We start from the raw sequence: 8,157 nt of genomic DNA on the forward strand, positions 1-8,157 counted from the left end.
CTCCAAGTTAAGTTAGGGTAAACAAAAAATAAATAGTAATAGAAATGGCAAGTACATATTTTACATTTGAAAAAATGTGCAAAAATGAATGTACCCTCTCCCTATACAATTTAGTTCTCCCCCTTTGATCACATTAAAAATAGGGTATTCCATGAAAATAAATTTAAAACAAATTTAAATAGAGTCTAAGGGATAAAAATAAGATGATTATTATCTATAAAAATCATGAACTTTTAAATTTCAAACATTTAGATTTTTTACAATTTGTAAACCATTTATAAAAAAAATAATTTTAAAATTATTTTTAATTATTCAAAAATTCTAAGAATTTTTCTAACTGTTAAGCTTAAATATTCAAAGTTGAAATAAAATTTCCAAGAAAAATAAATTAAATTTAAGTAGTAATAAATTCTTTTCTATATAAAGATTCATTTTTGTTAAAATTTTCTTAAAAATGGTTTCTAAGCTCAAAAAATAGTAAGAAATTTTTTGATAATATAATAGAGGAATTATTTTTTTTAAAAAAAATATGAACTTTCAAAAAATTTTAATATTAAAAATTTGTATTTAGATAAATAATTCATAGAAAATTCACTAACAATCAAAAAATTTTAAAAATATTTTCTTAGATAGAGAAAATGATAAAGTTTTAATGAAAAATAAATTTTGCAAAAAAAAATAGCACTACAAGCTATTTTTAATTTGAAAAATATAAATTTTATTAAAAAATTCATAGAAAAATAATACGGCGGTCAAAAAAATCAAAAAAATTTCCATAGATGAGTAATGAAATTTTCTTTCTCGAAAAAATTAAATTATAATTAATTTCTAATAGAAATCATGTAAATAAATTTATTTGATAATTTTAAACAAATAAAAAGTGCGATATGCAAAAAAAATTTAATTTATACATGATTTTGGAATCTAAAATGGGTTCCTTCCAACCGGATTACTTAAAATATTTTTAAGAATATACTTTGGTGATAATTTTCTAATTTGACCCTAATAATATCTAAAATGTCAATTTAATCTATTATAAATTCGAGCTTGTTGAACATGTGAGCATGCAAGATTTTTCTTTTTCATTTTTATCTTGCCGAAATCCTCCAATCAACAAGACGTTGCTAAAGTTCATTTTATCTCATTATTTTCTTCTAATAATTTTTTATTTTATCTTTCTAATTTGAAAGAACTTTTTGTCAACATTTTTATAAATTTAAATAATTTATCTAGAGGTAGAGATCATACCTGACTTACCTTGTCAATCTCAGAATTTGATGCTCCTCCAGTACATATGCTTTCTTCTGATATTCCTCCCCCTTCATCGATGTTCTCTGATACGGTGCATAACGGTGGGGCCAATAAGGTTGGGCAGTCAGAAGTCAAGGGGACATGGTAGTCAGAAGTCAAGGGGGCGTGGCAGTCAGAAGTCAAGATGACGTGGCAATCAGAAGTCAAGAGGACATGGCAGTCAGAAGTCAAGGGGACGAGGAAGTCAACAGGTATGGAAAAAGGAAGTAAGACCGGGTAATGACATCAGCAACCTAATTCCCAGTCGGGTTCTCACAGACCAAAACTCCAGACCTGAGACACCTGGGTAGATAGTCGGGGTGATACCTGACCTAGATTTGACGGGTTGGGCTCTCACGACCTGGTTGAACTTAGGCCTAGTGCTCTCAGTAATCTAAACTCCAGGTCAGCTAACTCTCGATCAGCTCTTGGACAATCTCTCCATGGCTCCCGACCCCCCAAAGTTTAAGCAAGGCGTTATACCCGACTGATCATCCTGAGCTGTCCTATTCATGCCCAGTCGGGACAAATGGCGCTACGTGGCAACAAGGTCAGGGAATCATAACCACCTGTCAGAGAATAACTGCTAAGTGTCAGGGAATATTCCAACAGTCTACAGTCACTTGCGAATGGAACCTTCCTTTAGTCTACAAGAGGATGCCACGTGTCCTCCATCACCCGATAAGTCCTGACACTCGACATTCTCTGACATCAGTCAAGCTCCATAAGGTACGCACTATCATATAAAAAGGGAGGTCCTCTCCCTCACGCAGGTACGCTCTCTTGCACATTCACACTTGTCTTATACTTTCTTTCTCCTTCGTACGCCGTTCTTATGGGGAAAAAGTACCTTACTTGAACGTCGGAGGGCCTGCTCCGGGGACTTTTTCCCTGGTTTCTGGCTTTTAATGTCCATGTGCTTGTCTGAGCGTGCGTAGAGCTCAAGTACCGTCGGCTTAGTCATCGTCATCCATCAGCGTCACGTGGGAGTCTATTTTCAGAAGCGCCTATGAGAAAGGTGTTTCAGTCACCCCTCCATCAACGCCATCAATAGCTCACCCGGCCTTCATCTGACTCAGATTTCGAACAGGATCAATTTGACATCATCTATGAGAACTTTCTTCACATGTTCTGGAGCGTGAAGATAGAGGAGACTGACAAATCAACGTGGCCATGATGGCAGGGGAGTACGAGCGGTTCAAGGAAGCTAAGAGATGAGTGACTTCCGAAAAACAGACCACTGCCTTGCGACCTTACAAAATGCATGTCGTTTCCAAGGACCCGACTCATGTTTCGGGCAGGGGGTCTAAGAGGAAGTAACTCGAGGAGTTCCCTCCGGCCTTCTACCGGGAACCAGTCCTGGACTACTACCATAAGGGCCCGGACTGTTATAATAAGAAAGAGCAACCGCAAGCCTCTATGACGGAAAGCTCCCTGCCCAGGGACTCAAAGAAGGGGAAAGCTATAGTCCTCAGGGAGGAGCCCCGAGGGGAACCCGATGAGCAAGTGCCCTTCTCTCCAAGGATACTAGAGGAGAAGCTACCGAAGGGGTCTAAGCCCCCGGCCATTGGAGAATACGATGGCAGTAAAGATCCGGAGGATCATCTTCGCAAGTTCAGGAACGCTGCGCTGTTACATCAATACAGCGATTCTATTAAGTGTCGAGTATTCTTGAATACTCTATCTATCTCGGCACAGAATAAATGGTTCGATGGATTATCGAATGGGTCCATCACCTATTTTCATGATTTCAAGACTGTCTTCTTGCGCCACTTCACCAGCAGTAGGAAGTACCAGAAGACAGACCATTGTCTCTTTGCTCTTAAGTAGGGGTCGGCCGAGCCCTTGCGATGTTATATCAAGCGCTTCAACCAGGTGGCTCGGGACGCCCCATCTGCTACCTCGGAAATACTGATGAGCGTCTTCTCTCATGGACTAGTAGAGGGGGATGGAGGTTTGCTGGGACCTTGGGAATAGGTGGCGCTACAGTAGCTCTCTCTTGGAACTCACGAGTACCGGGTGGGTAACTCGCTCGCGCAAAACTCGGTCGGGTGCCCTAAAATAGACTGATAAGATAAAGTGACTGATCGGGTCACCCAATCACCAAACCCGGTTAGTACATTAAACAAATTAGTTAGATTAGGTGCCTGGTTGGGTAACAAAAACCTGATCGGTCGCGTACCTTAACGCCTACACGAAGCTAAGTCGACAAACCCTTTGCAAGAAGGATACGTAGTGAACAAACTACTTTAACGTAGCAAACGGGGAGTAGCGGGGGATATATGTGAACATACTTAGTAAGCAATACATAACACTAGAATCATCCGCCCAGACATATGCGTATAATAATTTTCAAAGTCTAAATACACATTCGTGAAAGAGAAGGATACAAGGCAAGCGCCAGCTAATCATCAAAAGATGGGAAGGCATCGTCGGGAAGCTCTCGTAGAAGGTGACCCCTGTCCAAGAAATCCTCAGGAGGGGCTGATCGGAGGTAGCCTTTCTCACGAAGTTGCAGCAAGGCCCCCACATCTCCGTAGCAGACCATCCGATCGATGAGACTGCCTATCTTCGCTCCAAATACTCTAGAAGCAAGGTAAGCAGCCTTGTACGCTTCCAGACGAGCAACCTTACCAGCCTGGTAATCCTTCAGCTCGTCCTTAGCCTTGTCTGCATCAGTTCAGACCAAGACCAGCTCTTGGTGTGTGGTGGCAACCTTATCTTTGGCCTTGGAAAGGTCCTCCTGCAAAGATTTGAGGGCAGCCTTGGCTACCTCCCATTGTTTCTAAAGAGCGGCTTCCCGGTCAGTGCTAGCAGTCAGGTCTGTTTTCTTTACCTCCAGATCTTTTGTCAGAGCAGCGTGCGCTTCTTGCAGTTCCTTCAGCTGTGAAAAGAGGGTCGCCACCTCAGTTTCCTTCTCCTCTAAATCAGTCAAAATTTGGGTGCGCCTCAACCCTTCAGACTTGAGCTTGGACTCGCTTATCTTCAGGGTTGTTTGCAAGGTCTGCACCTTCTCCGATTCTGCCTGAGACAGGTCCTGGGTAGTTTGGACTTTTTCCATGACAGCTTGAAGATAAGATTGCATCAGGTTATCGGAGGTGGTCAAATCAAAAATAGGGTCGGTGGTAGTAGGGGATTCCAACTCTCGAAGGCGAGCCCTCAGGGACTCGTTCTCTCATTGCAGGCTGGCCACGTACTATGATATACTTAGACCCATGGTGTAGACCTGTCGGGAACAGGGAAAGATTAGCCTTATCTCAAGGATCTGAGAAAGAGGTAGAGACAACTCATCGATACTAGCCGATTAGAAAATAGTTCAGCTAGCTCCAGAGGGGGGCCTTCCAAAATTTGGTCGGCAGCGGTCTTCCAGGACTCGGCCAGGGCCAATGAAATTTCACCTGGTCATAGTGCGGAGAGGCGCTGGCCGATGTGATAGGGCCTTGCACCTACAGAGAAGGTAGCTGGAAGGAAGAGGTGAAGGCATACTTGCCATTGGTGCGCTCCTTGGGGCGCGAAGAGGAGGCAGGGGCCGAAGTAGGAGCACGGGGTGGAAGAGACGGGGTCGCGGAATCCTTGGGCTAGACTCTTGCCCGGGAGATGATTTGCTCCGGGACCAAAACGGGGATAGGAGAAGGCATAGCCTTTGTTATTGGAGAAGGAGTTACCCTCGCAGGGGTTTTCGCCTTGGCCTTGGAGGAAAGAGGAGGCCTAGATGAAGAAGATTGAACTGATGGGATAACTCATTTCCTTTTACATTGGAGGCGCAGACATGTCTCTGGAGGAGGAGAGGGGGCCCTCTCCTCCGTGGCCGCTTCAGTTCCAAGGATCTCGGGGTCCCCGGACGATTGAGAAGAGGCCTCTGCTGAGGCGCTGGCCTGCGGGGCATAAGGAGCCTCATGTTCCTCCAAAATCTTTGGGCCCAATTTCTTCAAAATGTCACTAGGCAGCTTGGAAGAGTCAATGGCGTAGGCGCAAAACATGGCTGCTTCTGTAAAACACAATGAAAATACCTCAGTTAGCGAAGACCAGGAAGTAAGGATCTTGGATCTTACCAAAAGGAGCACCCAAAGACGTGCAGATGGGGCTGAGCCCAAAAGTATATAACATGCTCTCTCGCAGCAGAAAAGGGAGCCGCAGTTGCACACCCTCCAACTTTTCGGATGTTGTGTGGCAGGGTGGTTGATGTTGGTGGTTGCGTAGCTCAAAGGGAGTGAGAAGATTATAGCACCACTCAACTGGCCAGGATCCTGCCTCGGGCAATTGAACATGGAAAAATCTAGACTTCCAACTTTTGTTAGAAGAAGGCATCCTGTCAAAATATTTGTACCCGGCCCTAGACTGCACCATGAAAACATCCGGCTCTGAGCTTTTGAGGGTGTAAAAATGGTGAAAAAGTTACGGGGTTAGGGGTATTCGATATAGACGACAAAGGATCACCATTCCGCACATGGCGCGGAAGGCGTTGGGGGTGAATTGGGACAACGAAACACCAAAATACTGCTTAAAGAGGAGAAGAACGGATGGATAGGAAAGCGAAGACCGCCAAGGAGCTGGTCCTTAAAAAAGGTCACAAAATCGGTGGGAGGGGAGGAAGGATGGTCATCCGGCCCTAGGGGACGAAGCTTGTAGGCCTCGGAAAGTTCCAAACTTGACTGAATTGCCCTAAGATCACTATTATCCATGTCAGAGCAGAAATATACATACCAGAGCACCTCCATCTCACAGGCCATTACAAGATCAGAAGGAGTGGGAGAGGAAGAAGGAAGAGTACTTACGGAGGACAAAGGAAATGCACGAAGGAGGAGGCGAGCAAGTGAAAGCAAAAAGGAAAAGGAAACTCGAAAGAAGTTGAAGTGATAAGGAACGACGACGAACAACCTTTAGGGTTTTTAAACCAAAACCCTTAGGAAGCATCGGAAAGCAAGCCAGACAACTGAAACGACCTAACACACGTGAACCATCAAATCGAGAAGCAGAAGCTATTTGGGGTCGCGTGCAAAAACGTCATACATTATGACGAGTTAAGTTAGTGGGGCACATGTCATCTCCCGAGGAAAAGGCATTTATGATGGAAGTGATAGGAAAATCATGGAGGGAGATATGCGAACATGAATTCCTTACCTTGTGAAGACCATGCCTCGGAGATTGAAAATTCCATGCGGCTGCCTCAGAAAATAAAGAAGAAGGTGGCAGGAAGTGTCGCTCCAAATTCGACGCCTTTATACCTCCTTGAAATTAAAGTAAGGTTTAAATTTGACTAAAGCCTTATGAATTACACCTTGTGATCGCAGGAGCATTAAGCTAAGTCCTCGAGCATGATCCCTTCAAGTCACAAATGTTGCTCGTCTGAATCACTGCCTGGTTAGACCTCCAGATCCATCCCTAGTCAGGTCTCCAGATTCATGCCTGGTCAGACCTCCAAATCCATCCCTGGTCAGGTCTCCAAAGGAAGCCCTGGTCAGGTCTCCAAATTCATGCCTGGTCAAACCTCCAGATCCATCCCTGATCAGGTCTCCAAAGGAAGCCCTGGTCAGGTCTCCAGATTCATGCATGGTCAGACCTCCAGATCCATCCCTGGTCAGGTCTCCAGATCCATCCCTGATCAGACCTCCAAATCTATCCCTGGTCAGGTTTCAAGAGGAATCCCTGGTCAGGTCTCCAGATCCATTCCTAGACAAACCTCCAAATCCATTCCTAGTCAGGTCTCCAGATCAAGTCCTGGGCAGGCCTCCTGATTGCTTCCCGGTCAGTCTCTCGGTCGGAATTCTAGACTCTCGTCCCAATGCGAGTTATAAGTGAGTATGCTCTCATGACCAACAACCTCACGGTCGGGATTCCAGACTCTCGCCCCAGTGCGAGTTATAAGTGAGCTTACTCTCACGCCTCCAGACTCTCGCCCCAACACGAGTTATAAGTGAGCTTGCTCTCACGCCTCCAGAATCTCACCCCAGTACGAGTTATAAGTGACCATGCTCTCACGACCAACAACCTCGCGGTCGGGATTCCAGACTCTCGCCCCAACGCGAGTTATAAGTGAGCTTGCTCTCGCGACCAATGACCTCTCGGTTGAGATTCCAGACTCTCGCCCTAGCGTGAGTTATAAGTGAGCTTGCTCTCATGTCTCCAGACTCTCGCTCTAGCGTGAGTTATAAGTGAGCTTGCTCTTGCTGCAACGCAAGTTATAAGTGAGCTTGCTCTCATGACCAACGACCTCGCGGTCGGGATTCCAGACTCACGCCCCAGCATGAGTTATAAGTGAGCTTGCTCTCACGACCAACGACCTCGCAGTTGGGATCCTAGACTCTCGCCCCAGCGCGAGTTATAAGTGAGCTTACTCTCACGCCTCTAGACTCTCATCCCAGTGTGAGTTATAAGTGAGCTTGCTCTCACGCCTCCAGACTCTCGCACTGGTGTGAGTTATAAGTGGGCTTGCTCTCATGACCAATGACCTCATAATCGAGATTCCAAACTCTCGTCCCAGTGTGAGTTATAAGTGAGCTTGCTCTCACGACCAATGACCTCTCAGTCCGGATTCTAGACTCTCACCTCAGTGCGAGTTATAAGTGAGCCTGCTCTCATGACCAATGATCCCTCGGGCAGGATTCCAAATTCTCATCCTCGCATCTTAGCACACGCTATTGTTAGGATGTATACTAAAAGTCTAGCTTTTGGTATAAACTTTTATCTAGAAATAAGAATCACATTGGTCAAATGTCTACATTTACGATAAATGTAGTTGCTCAATTAATTTATATTGTAGATAACATGGTGTGTGGTGTCACACACAGAAGATCATGTTATCGGTTCCTTATAAATTATAAACAGTAGCTCACGACCAAGATGGAAAGGAACAAACCATTGGAAGGT

The sequence above is a fragment of the Zingiber officinale genome, chromosome 9B (genome assembly GCF_018446385.1).
Source record: "Zingiber officinale cultivar Zhangliang chromosome 9B, Zo_v1.1, whole genome shotgun sequence".
Taxonomy (NCBI): domain Eukaryota; kingdom Viridiplantae; phylum Streptophyta; class Magnoliopsida; order Zingiberales; family Zingiberaceae; genus Zingiber; species Zingiber officinale.